This window comes from Falco biarmicus, chromosome 5 (genome assembly GCF_023638135.1).
Source record: "Falco biarmicus isolate bFalBia1 chromosome 5, bFalBia1.pri, whole genome shotgun sequence".
Taxonomy (NCBI): Eukaryota; Metazoa; Chordata; class Aves; order Falconiformes; family Falconidae; genus Falco; species Falco biarmicus.
Window position 1 is genome coordinate 70,142,913 of NC_079292.1, and position 13,525 is coordinate 70,156,437.

A 13,525-nucleotide genomic window follows, 5' to 3' on the forward strand; every position below is an offset into this window, starting at 1 on the left:
CTGCCCCATGGGCCTTCCTTGTACTGTGCAAAGATGTGACCAAGGACGGACCATCGGGCAAGGGAGTGCGTCCTGCATGCTCATGCGTATGCTTGGCTGCTAGGATTGATCAGGAGCTATGCTAAGGAGAAATGACTCACTGCTGGCTCCCTTACTTGTAATGTGTGGGAATCAGCTGAGGGCCAAAGCGTGTTCAGCTAGAGTGTGATCCATTAGCACTCAGTCTTCAGTGTGCTCGCTGCCATATCTGCTTGTCTAGCTGTCCTCCTCACTCTGGAGCAGCAAGTTGTAAGGCTTTGCTATCAGTCTGCTGCCTTATCTTGGGATGTGCTTTTATGGCTAGATGCATGGCTTTGACAGCTTTGTGACAGTGTTGTACCTTCGTATTGCAGACACAGCCTTCAGTCCCATCCAGCTCTTTGCCTGTCCTGCAGCTATGCTGGGTGCCTGCTGTCAACACAGCATTTGTTAGAATTGTTTGATGCTCAGTGCATTTTCCACTTGTAGAACTATAATTGTTTTACTGATGCCTGTAAGACAACCTTTGCTTCAAAAACCTCGTATTTTTATGAACAAAGGCTAAATTTCAGCACTGTAACAAAGTCTCAGCCTGGGCAAAATGTTGTTTGGCTTGTATTTTATTCCTTACATCAGCACAGATTGAAACTCAGAGAACTAAGTTAAGAAAATAAGGGATGAAGTAAAAATTGTGTTTTATAATCAAGACTACCAATGGTCAGTTTAAATGCGCAGGGAGCACTCATTAGGTCAGCCAGTGTGTACCAAAGAAGGAATAACCCCAGGGACAGGAGCTGTAGTATGCGTGAGGTGTTTCAGCGTGGTGTGACTGGGTGCTAGAGATCCTTCAGAGCAGATGATGCTTTAAATTCCACTCTTCCTTTGTGAGCCTGATGACAAACTTGTCGAAAACAGCTTTACAGATTTAAACAACAAAACCAAACAAAACCTCCCTCCCATAAACCCCTGTCTCTTCAGAGTTTTCTTTTCTTTGAGCTCTAAATTCACTGCTGATACTGGCTTAGGAATTGGCTGGCTGCCCAATACAGTTGTCCCACAAAAATGTATAGAATCTCTATCTTTCAGTCTTCTATAAAGAAAAACATGGAACAAAAATGTCAAGGGAAAAATGTGTAAAATAGGACACGACCTTCTTTGGAGTAAATATGTAAAAAACTTTAAGGATCCTCAAAAAAGCCATTCTTTTCTAAAATTCAAATATTTCTGTTGATGACTGATACCAGAATTGATAGAGGCAGTAGGATAAATGGGTGAATGGTGGGAGTTTTAACCAAAAATGTCTGATCAGAAATTTTAGAACAGGGTTCTGCCTATATGTGTAGCAATCACACATGTGCTATGTTTTTTGTAGGCTGACAAGGAAACAACATAACTTGCATTGCTTTTTTTCCTACTGAGGATCACACATTGAGTTGTCATCAAATTATTAACAGAAATTGCCAGAAATTCAGCTTCGTTTTTGAGTTATGAAACAGACTACAAGCTGTACTTCTAGCAAGGTTATGGCTACCTGTACTTTTTCCCATCAGTGGTGAAAAATACTGTGAAAAAAGAAGTGCTACTCTTAGTTCAACCAACAGGGAAAACTACTTTAGTTCTTTTTTACATGCTATTAGAGGAGAAATTAAAGCACTTATTTTAATTGGTAAGATAAAATTGTAAAAGAAGTTACCTTGCTGTGGCAGGGAGAATTATTGTTTTGCTATTTTAACTATGTCCCTTTAACTAGTCACACACACACACATACATATATATATATATATATATAAACCTTGTGAAAAATGGTATCTTAAGGGAGATTTGCAAAAGCATTCAAGAGGCCTATAAGCTGCAACTATTGCACATTACTGCCACGTTTCTGTCTTCAGCCTGATCAGGTGTAAGAGTTGGGGATTTGCATCTGAGGATGGCTACCCTACTGAGCATTTCAGATGTGGTTCTGTATAGGTGTGATTCTGCACTGTGGGTTGCTTGCTATTAGGACATCAAAGAGGAGCTGCTGTCTGTGATGGGTAGTGGTTTTCGTGTTGTCTCTTCAGGTGATCATAATTGGAAGGTGGTGTTGCTGATTGCACTGAAAGATATTTTTGCCATTTGTTTCCTTTAAAATGTCTGTAGCCCAGATCCATTGGGTTGTGATGTCTTTTGATCTCAGGAGCGGAATAGAACTAGGCCAAGTAATCCCTGGGAACTTCTGCAGCCAGAATTGCTGAAAAGCAGGGTAATTCAGTACCTATAATGCTTTCCGCTGAATCAGTGCCATACCTGATATGGTTTCAATGAGTTGCTTGGCTGTTTTTCATGCCTCCTGCTTTAATAGCCCTGAGACAGAGCTCCGAAGATGTTCAGAAATCAAAGTTTGATTTCTGTAGGTATTTAGATGTTTGTGCCATAATGGGTGGGGTTGTCCTCAGCATTTTGGCCAAACAAAAATTCAAAGTGTATGGCATTTCATGGGTGTGGCCATGAAGTAAGGTGTTTTGTTTCATTATTTAGCTTGTAGAAAAGAGGAACAAGCCCCTTCTAGGAGAATGGAAGTAGGTAGCCTGCGGTGCCATGGTTTTCTTTGCTAATGGAAGCTTTACCATCTAAGTGCTCCCACAGTTAATACCACGGAACAGGCCCACCAGGATTGCCCTGCTGTGAGAGACTGTGATGCCTAAACCCAATTCTCAATCTGCCTGTAACATCCGGACCTTACTACTTACTGATGTGGGAAAGGACTGGTCCATAGGCCCCCACCTTTGTGAAATGGGATGTGTGTGAAGCCCTGCAGCTCATCTTCCTCAGCTCAGGCCTGATTCTACAGCTCCCGTGCCCACATCACTTGGGTTGACCTGATCTCAAATAAGTGTAATAGCAGTGTAACAGTGAGTGAGATCTCACGTTATTTCATGTCATGAAAATGGCCTAAACCATGAAAAAGTTGCACTTTATGTCAATCTGGACAATTTACAGGCACTCCAGGTTTTAAGGACTAGCTCAGAAAACTTACAAATTCTTTTGTAGTGTACCATTAATTTTATTTTGAGGAAGGAGAGAGATAGACAATGTATACTTGGTCATTTTGCTTGACCTACAAAGAATATAGTGCTATACCGTGTTTACATAAAGCTTGCTCCAGTATGCAAAAGTAACCCACAGAATCCAGCTTGCTTATTGTAGTGGTCAAGTTAAATTGCAGGGAAGGGATTTCTCAAAAATGTTAGACTAATGCCTTGTGATCTAAGCTGTAATGACTTTTTTCTGAAAATGATTGTTTTCCCCTTCCTACAGAGAACAGTTTCATCCTGGAAAAGAGCAATGGAAAAACATGCTTTAGTTTGTTTATAAAAATGTAAATGGCCTGTTTCTCAGTTTAGAAGTAGCTATCTCTACCTATAAAATTAAGAAAGTATGTATTGACAACTTTAAGAGGAAGCTTATATTTCCACAGCTGTTTGGGTCTGGTACCCATACCTCCATTTCCCCAATCTGGTGATTAGTTGATCAGTATGTAAGTAAATATATTAATGAGATGATCGATAGGAAAGACTAAAGAAATAATAAGGTAATCCATTTGTATCGTACTTTGACCTCCTTTAGGAAAGAAGTGCAAAATAATTGTTTCAATTTTTCTTTGTGTGTCATCCAGAGATTGCTTGAGAATGAAACAAATAAATTAGTTTTATACAATCTTTTTAGTTGTTGGTGTCCCTTGACTTTGATGTTTTGCAGGCTATATGATATAAACCAGTATAAAAGTATATCAACAAGTGGATAAAACACTTCTTTGCCTCAAATCCTGCCTAGTCCTTAGTGTTCACTCAACAAATTTGTACCTCAACAAATGTGTGCCTAACTTCAAGAGGGCAAGTAATCTTGTTTGGTTGGTGAGGAGCATGCTGAAGTACCTTGTGAATGTGAGCACTTAAGAATGGCTTGTTAGTGTATGCCAGGAAAGAAAGCTAAGTGAAAGCCTTAGAATGGAAATGAGATGTTCTTCTGATTAAACTAATGCCCACCTTTGCCGGAGCTTTATCTCTGAAATATTTCAGCAGTCAGGATGTTACAAAATTTAATGCTGTTTACTATATTGTACCTTTGAATTTTTGTTATTTTCCTCCTCATACGTAAATCATAGTGTATTTATTTTTTTCATGGCTACAGTAAGTTATGTAGGGTGAGCAGTGTAAAAGCTGAATCCCTAATTGAAAGAACTGGATCACCTCACATAGCTACATGACTTCTGGATGGCATGTCAGTCATTGGATTTTATTAATGATTGGAGCAGTTTTGCATTATACTGATAGAAGGATAGATTTAGTTTTTTCTCTGCATTAGAACATTCAACTGCTATTGGCTTTAATGGGAATTTTATTGAGGCTGTGATAGCCCAGAAACCTGGATCTCTGCAATGCTCAGAGAGAATCTGTATTCCTTTCACTAGATCTCCTGGATTTGGCAGACCTCAGAAAAAGCAGAGCTCTTCAGCCCTGCTGAAGAGTAAGCTGTGATGCTTTCTTAGGAAGGTCCAGAGTAGAGTTTCCTGTAGGAACTGCCACCTCAGCTGGACACAGCTGTGGTTTTCCATCATGGTACTTTTTGGGCCAGCAAAGGTGTGTGTTGTTTTTGTAAAATGGGATAAAAGTTGTGTTTAGCCGTAGTGGGGCACAGCACTATATGTGTTGTGGAGACTTTGACTTCCCCACCATCCCATCACATTTTGTCTTTGTAAGACCTTGTTTGACAGGCAGTATAAAATTAAACAAACCCCTCAAAATTCCCTGAGATAAGCATCACCACCCTTCAACATTACTGCTTAAAGATTTAGAAGAAATGGTGCAAAAATGCAGTGCCACTTGTGAAAGCATGATATATTTTTCCAGAGCTTGGTCAAATCACCTCCTCAAGCCAGTTATTCTAATGAATATTCTTAATCACATCTGCTGATTGTGTTGATTAGATGGACAACATGGAAGGTAAGCTGTATTTGTGTAATTAAAGGCTGATTGTGAAGCCAGCTCCTTTTTGAGATGTACTACTTCACCTGACTTAACAGATAAATAACATTTCTCTGTAACTTGTGATACCAGCCTTTTGTCTTTTGAGTATATAGACATTCGGAAGTTTTGTCTTTTTACTGCCTCTGTAGATGAAAGGGGATAGGAGCCACCAGGGCCCCTGAACATCTTCCCAGTGGGCTTATTTTACTCCAAGTATTCCCCCAGGAATTCCCTCCAGTTCTTCTGCTGAGACATCACTTGGAGGCAATTTCCAGTCTTCACTGCACACCACCCAAGCTGTTATCACTTATTCTGGCTATTACTCAGAGGTGGCTGTTCTACCACTGTAACAGTCACGAAGCGGCTAACTACATGTCGAGGCAGACAAACAACCTGTCACCAAAACCTGTGTAAACGCACTCCAGCAGCTATGCAGAAATAGCCAAGTGTTTTTGCATCTTTGACTGGCATCAGCCAGCAAGCAAGGAACCATGCTGGTCTACAGCCAAAACAAATAGGGAATTCCCTCAGATACTTTTTGTGAAGTGAATAACGGGGGCATGATCAGGTTTGGCTCCATATTAATCAGTGCAGTTTGGCTATTAAAATTCTCACTTCTGTGGCTGATGCTTCCGAGGCTGTTCTCAGGATTGTATTACATTGTGATTGGGTTACAGTCGCAGCAGCAGGATCAGGTGAATGGAGCAGTTTTCCCTGCAAGTGGAAGCAACTCTTTTCCCTTAATGTGACTTTGGATGCATAGTGCGGTCTGCCCCATTTCACTTGAGATTTTCTACTTCCTCACCAAGTCGTCACTGGAAAAAGAAAAGGAGCTGTAAGTCAGCTTGGTCACGGGTGCAATAGCACCTAGCAACTGCAGCAGGGAGTCACGATCTGGTCTGCTTTCTAGATCACCCTTACTGTAAAGTTCTGCCTTTGCCCTCTTCATTCCCACCTATAAACACTTCTGTCTTTCCAGCGCCTGTGATAACCATTTGGTTACTCAGAGAATCCCTTGGGAGCTGAAGAGGCAGCATCGTGCAGGCTCAGGGGCATCGTAACTGGTGAGATATGCTATTAATGCTTATATATATATTTATTTTTTTTTCCTGGAGGTATTTTGTATTCAGTTGAGACAATTGCTCTCATGACCAGCACTTTAATGTTAACTTAGTTTGCTTTCCACATCAGATCTTGAGTTTCGAAGAGGCCATTCTGGTGGTTAGTATTCAGTTTAATTTAACACTGTTGTCCCTGGATATTACCTGAATGGGGAGGGAGCATTTCTTCCTTTGAGAAGGCCTAACTCTTAATAGTCTTTGTCATTAAACTTTCGCGTGGTCATCTTTGCACACACACATCAGTTGTACACACAGGGTAGAGACTGAGGTGATTATTTCAGCTCAACAGCCATACTAGTTTTTATCCTGGTGAAAGGTTATGAATATGGAGACTATTATATGTCATTAAGATAATAATGTTGCTGAGTATGTTAGTAAAGTCAATTACTATATTCCCTAGGTGTTCTGGTTTTAGTTTGATAGGGACATGTAAACCAATTCTGCTTGCCAGGTGGGAGGAAATTTGCCTTTCAAAAGGCTGTTGCTTCAGCACTTGATAGGAGTCTTGCTAAGCAGTGGTAATAATAATAAATGTTCCCAGGCTACGCTTGTTTTATAATTGCTGTTCAGCACAAATTGCTTCAAGTGAGGGAACTCCATCATTCTGACTACACAGGTGGAGGTTATGATGTCATGCGTAGCAAACTCACTGATCCAAAAGGATGGGACGTTTTTTGTAAAATACTAATTAATGTAGACTTACGGTAACGAAGACTAAGGAAAACAATTAAAACGGATTTAAAACTTAAGTGAAGAAGCCAACCTCGATGAGAAAGTTAGGAAAAGACTTGCTTTGACTTGTTACCCTGTTTGCTGAACACCTCTCTGAAATGACTGGCCACTATCAAGGGCTGTGTCTTGGAGGAGGGATATCACAGATCTGATCTTGACTTTTCCCATGAGGGTAGTGTTTTGTAAGTGTCCCAAGAAGTCATGGTCATATACATGGCAGAACTGACGGCTATTGTGTCTGTGTTAACTTTTAGCAAGTGAACAGCAGATAACGGCTTGCCTTTGAGTCATGTTGCCAGTCTTGCACCATTTTTCTACTCTGTCTCTTATAATGACTGGTGTTCATCAGGCAGATCCAAGAGTCCCAAGCAGGGCAGGGTCCGGAGCACACACTGAGTCTGTGTGGTCAGCTGTAGCTTGCCTGCTTTTCTGGGCTCTGGCTATCACAGCTTGTATCAGGACATAAGGGGAAAGAGAGGCAGGGTAAGCTGGAGCTAAGGCTAGGAGTAATAGAAAGCTAAAAGTCATAGTTTGTTGGACAGTGTTATCTCCAAACACTTTTCATTTGCAGTGTAAAGGCTCCAGTTTCAGTCCTTGGGATTAATTATTCTTTAAGAAGTAGAAAACAATGCAATATGCAATTGGTGAGCTGTCCTGACCAAAGGCATGCCAGAGTAAAATTATTTTTTGAGGCTGTTAACTATGCTGACTAACAGAGAGTTGGTTAATTCTGTAAGGATAATGTTTTGGGCAAATTCCCAGCCTCCAAATGCCTGCAGGCAAACTTGCCCATGTTTGTGGTATATTTGAGGTCTAAGTGTCCCTCCTTTGGGCCCTGTATTTTGAGAGGAAATTTTAATGGAAGGAAACATTGTTGCAGAGCAGCAGCCTTTTGCACTTTCCAAAGAAATATTAAGGCCAAAGGTCTTGTTTTTTCAGGGCAGAAGATGTGAATCATCTAATATTTACTTGGCTATAAATAGTGATGGGCAAGGCTCTAAGGATGGATTCCTGGGAGATTGCATCAGGATGGTTGTTCCCCAAACTGAGCAAAGGCACAGTTGTCTTTACCTGTCACGTCCTCTTTGACACAGAGAACAGCATTACTGTTAAACAGACTAGCAAATAATTGTAATAAATTTGTGAGTTTTGCATTCCTCTGCTCAGGTGCCTCTTATTTCTCTTCAGTCCTGACAAGAACAAAAATGTGTCTTATTTCTAATAAGAGATGGCAGTTTTACACTGGGGAATCTTCATTCCAAATGTTCTGATTCTCCAGCCTCAGCAGCAGTGATGCAGATTATATTAGCTTTAGGACTGTGCAGATATTAGGAGAAAGTGCAACCCAGTAGGAGAAAGCACTTAACTGGGATGCAAGAAGTGCTGCTCTTGAAACGACCAACTGGACTTGGGCAGGTAACTGCATTTATCCGTGCCTCTCTTGCCCCATCTGTAAACAGAAGGGAAGAGTATTACTTTTCTTGGAGAGCTGCTGTTTCAAAATGTGTTACTTTCAACTGAGAACAAAATCTGCTAATATCATTGCTAATAAATAGAAAATGCCAGCTAATGCAATTAACAGATTAGTTTGCCTCCCACAGTGAAATTCAGCTTCTGACAGTGCACGTCTAATAAAGCTCAGCATGCAATTTATGCATCACTAAAGAGTTAACGTGAAACCCAAGGGATGCATAAGCCTTGCTTAAAGAGGCTGAAGGCCAGATCCTCCATAATGCCTTGACACTTCCAGACAGAGTTACAGCATTTGAGTTGTGTTTATAGACTCATGGGTCTGCCTGGAACCATGTGGTAGTCCTGGTGCATGTGAAGCATCTGCCTCTTTCATATGTATCACCAGGAAAATAACACATAGATGTAAAATTCTGAAAAATAAGAAAATACATAGCATTAATTCTTAGAAAAGGAGTGCAGTTGCTGGGTTTTTTTCCTTATTTTCTGTATCAAGAATGAATTTATGGTAACTAAACTAACTGGAAAATGAGTCTTCCAGTAAATGCATTAGCTAAGACATCAAGTAGCAAAAAAGCCACCACTGAATAAGTATTTTTCAGGCACTGAGGTCATTTTGTGTAGTTGTATGTTTTCCTGTTAGTACTTATAGGAGAGGAAAAATCAAAATTGGCTCCCTAGTAGTTACCAGGTATCATTCCAAAGTCTTGCAATGAAGCATTTTTTTCCCCTTACCTATGTAAGACAGGTATTTAACTTTGTGCAAAGTTGTGGCTAAACTCTGTAGGATGCTTTAAAGTTTAGGGAACCTAACAGAGATCCCATTGTAGCCTGTTGTGTGCTATCTACACCAAGAAAATTACCATTAATACTTGTACTCAAAAAAACCCCAAAACAAAAGTCGTAGGGATTATATGACAGAATTGCTGCTTTGTTTTTGGTTGTTGTTGGTACTATCATATATGCTAAAGGAATTTCAACTAAGAGCATGTGGCTGTAATGGAATTTGATGTACAATCAGTTTTAGGGAACAGCCTGTGCCTTGTTAATATAATCCATAAAAGGCTTCCAAGCTTCCTGAAACCAGTCCCTTCTGTTTTCAAGTCTGCGTATGATCTCATAGGAAATGATCTGGGAGAGGCTGGCTAACCCTTTTGCATAATCAAGGTATCATTGTTCTTTTAATGCCTAAAGTGACTTGTTTCACTGATACAAGCTCAACAATCCATTTTTCTCTGTCACCAAATCCCTGTTATCAGCCTTCACAATGATTTCAGTGGCATTAGGTTAAAGAGTGAGAGGACTGAAGTGTGACTTAAAGGCTGGCCTTGATAATATAATTCATTTGCTTTGTCACCCTTTTAAAACTGTTTTAAAAATCCTAAACAACTTGTTGCCCAGCGAATGCAAATACATAACGTGAGTGGGCAAGGTTTATTTTGCAGTGGGCTCAGAGGCAGGGAAGCAATCTGCGCCTTGCCAAGTTTTGTAAATGGCAGGAACAGCAAGACAGATAGTGAGGAAAATACTGCCCTGCATATAGATATGATATTGTAAAACCTCCCACACGTACATTAGCAATAGATATAAAAAGAGTTTTCTTGTATCGGAGCCCTTTAAAACCTTCACTTTCTGGGATGTTTACACAAACACAGAGTGCCTTGTACAGTGCATGTTCTTTTATATCCTCGGGATACCCAGGATTTCCTTAATATATCTAGCCCAAGAAGGGAAACACTCCAGTGAGCTTCTATCTCTGAAAGCCGTGTACAGCAGCTAGAATTAATCTTCATTGGCAAGGGAGAGAGAAGAAAAGCATCTGGGTTTTGTAACTGTGCAGAAGTACAATTATGGTGTAGTTCATGTGAAGGGGTAGTAACTGCACGGAGCTGAAGTTACAGTGAGCCTAAGCAGAGGGCTCTGTGGCACCCTGCTTAGGGCAGAGCTGTGAAGTTTGGCACTCTGCTCTGGGCTCCAGTCAAACATTTTCTTGTCCATATTAGGATATATGGAACTTGGCCAACCAGCAATAGACTTTTGATGTACTTATTGTTTGTGCTCATATTTTATGGAGTAGACAGCCACTGCTTTTCTCATGAACTAGCAGGTTTAATAAAACAGGACAAATAGAAACCCTTCAAAAATTGTCATTAAAATTTGGTAGCAAATAGAAAATAAATAATCATTTCCCAAGACAAACGTTCCCAAAGCTAACATTGTTATGACACAAGTTAGTGGTTCCCTTGTGATTTTCATCCATAGAATTTGATCACTCTGTAAATCAAATCCCAGTAAAAGCCCAGTAGTTAAATAATATGCTGTTACTCAGGTGAAAAACAGGAGTGCAGTGAACCTGACTGGCTGAGGCACAAGTATACCTATTCCCTTTGGTAGCTCCCAGCAGAGGTTCCAGGTGAACGAGTGGATTGGTGACTCTAAACTGTTGCAACAAGGTTAGCTTGAGTTTGGGAGAGGGAGCCTTTTGTGTCCAGATGGACTGTCAACAAGGTCCACATGTGCCAGTCCTGTTTCCTGGAGAAAACAAAGAGGAGAAACAGAAGATAATAGATACTGAGTTGCTTAGTTCCATCATAATTGCAAGTTATCCCAAAGTCAAATAGAACAAGATCTGGCATTTATTTTCATGGTCGTTCTTCAGGATGGTTAGATGAGAGACAGGAGCCACTGGTGAATGCCCCATTTGGGATGTTGATCATCCGTACATGCAGGCTGGTCTACTTGTGTCAGGGAGTTTCTAGTCAGAGCTGTAGCTTATACCTGGGGTAGTGCAAAAGCAATGAGCCTGTTTTTGCAGAACAACACAGAATAACAGGTCTGTGTTGCTTCAGGGTTAAGGATATCTGCAATTTCCCCAACCAAGGATAGAATATTCCACTGGGGAAATATTAGAACTTGCTTTCAACTTGAAATTTCAAAACAGAGTGTTTTCAGGATTTAGCCAACAATTTTTGTGTTTGCAAAGGACAAAAAGTTGAGAAGCGGTAGTGTTGGTTAAGCACATTATGACTTTTTTAATCAATAAATGTTCTCATAATTTTTAATTTGCTACTAGTGTCTGTATCTGTAAACTCCTGTTTCACTAAAATGATTCTTTGCTCTTGCTGATGCTCTTCTAATACTTGTAGACATTTGTCACGTCACCTTCTTAGGATTTAGTCATCCTTAGCTCTTTTAATCTCTCTTTGTAAGTTAGCCCCTCTCTGCTTGCTTAACATTTTTATGGCTCTCTCGTGATCTTCCTCTGGGTTGTTATTGTCATTCAGGAAATGAGTTCTCCAGAGCTGAATGAAGTATTCCAGGTGTGATCACCACAGAGCTGTGTAGGGGTTATTACCTTTCTGCCCTGTAAAGTTGCCTTTTGTATTTCATTTAATATTATTTGGACTCTTTCTGCTACCACTTTATGCATTATTTGACTTGTACTCCCAAGAAACAGGATTAAACAAGGCCAACTTTAACCCCTGTGAGCCTTTTGATTGTGAAAAGTTTGGCAACATCTATCAAAGATGCAAAAATGCCTGAAGTCGTGCCCGTGGTTTGTAGCTAAAGACAGGACTGTACTGCCAGGAGGCTGGAATCATCTCCTGAGTTCTGACCCTGCTTTTTGCTGGTGATATGTCTGATCTTACACAAGTCATTTGACTTTTTAAACCCTATGTCTGTATGTGTTAGAGGAGGATAACACTACAGTAGCTGCATTTGGTAAGGCTGCTGTGAGGGTCGGTTCAAGTTTGTACATGGTCTGGAAAATATAAAGTGGAAATGTAAAAATATTTGGGCAAAAGGCTGCAGCAAACACATTAAATGACCTGTAAGCTTATGTTGTCCAGGCTTGTGGAAATTGAGGAGGACTATCATTAAAAACTCTTTTTGAGCATAATCATTTGTCACCTTGTTTGCTAAAAGAAGAGGGGAACTAAATCAAATGAAAAGGGTGAACTTTATATTGAGTGTAACCTCTGCAAAGTTCACTTAGAAATCCATTGAGAATATGGTTTTAACATGTCCAGATTTGCTTTGTTGTTTTGCCCAGCTGTTGACTTTCATACTGAGACCTGAACAAGCAAGTATACAATCAGCTGAAAATACTTGGAAAAGGAAGTGAGCCTGTCTTTTGTTTAGATGTGTTTATATCAGTGCAAAATGAATGCCATATCATAAAAAAAAAAAAAAAAAAAAAAAAAAAAAGTAGCAGACCTAGGTGTGGAGCATGGAGAAAATAAAATGGTATTTTTACATGTACTCTGAACTCATGTAGATGGTAAATCACAAATTCTTCTTCTGAACCCAGGCTGGTAATTCCCTCACTGGTACAGTATATGGATTTACTGGACTAAAGAAAAATGCATCATACTGTGCTGCATGAAGCAGATGCAGCTGGAGGTAGATTTGTCCAACTCTCCTGTGCCTATTATCTTTGTGAGATAAAAGCTGGTAACAGTTTCACTGCAGAAACATCAGTTGATGTTAATTTGTGAGGAGCTGGTGATTATTGGTGTTGTATACCTGGTGAGGGGTTCTCTGAGTATTGTAGCATATCTGAGACCCAGGGTGACTTACAGTCTCTTTAATCCGGTCTAGTACTGCTTATGTGAGTTGAGAAATTTGCAGTCATAGTCTCTGAGGTTTACAAATACATCCGTGATTTATAGTTTTAGTAAGCTAAGTTTATATTTGGAAGCGAATGCTCTGAGGTGGCTGAGGATAAACGTAGTTGAAAAAAGATGTCTTAGTGTTAGTTGAATTTTTCACTGTATGTAGCTGTTTATAGAATTTGGTGATTGAAAGATCACAAAATCATTTGTGTAAAAGTTACTGCCCAGGTGAAGGATTTTGCCATAGACTGGAGCCATGGATGAGGACCGAAAGGTGTGCAGAAGGTTTGAAAAGTGCAAGGAAGGTGTGCAAAGGTGTATGAGCTCTTGGAGCAAGAGTAAGGAGGTTCTTGGTGACTATTTGTGTTCTGCATTCCCACAACACATCAGACTAGGGCAAAATGGATTGAAATGCAGCCTCCGCACTGCATTCACTCTAGAGAAATGGGGAATGGGTAGTTCCCATTTTAGATCCAGTATAGAAAGGAGCTCTGCTGTAGGGTTGTAGTTCAGTTCTTGCAAGAAACATTTCTATGGAATTTTGGCCTTGGGTGGACTTCCC

General features: G+C 40.2%; 1 protein-coding gene across 8 annotated transcripts in view; it reads left to right on the forward strand.

Moving 5' to 3' along the window:
- CALD1 (caldesmon 1) overlaps nucleotides 1–13,525 on the forward strand; it is a 201,756-nt gene that overhangs the window by 34,357 nt on the left and 153,874 nt on the right. For 6 of the 8 annotated variants that reach the window (XR_008821983.1, XM_056339551.1, XM_056339557.1 and 3 more), the window contains exon 2: nucleotides 6,004–6,088. The exons of the other annotated variants lie outside the window; for them this stretch is intronic. The gene's annotated coding sequence lies outside the window, so the exon portion shown is untranslated. The remainder of the gene's footprint in view (nucleotides 1–6,003; nucleotides 6,089–13,525) is intronic. 8 annotated transcript variants of the gene reach the window in all.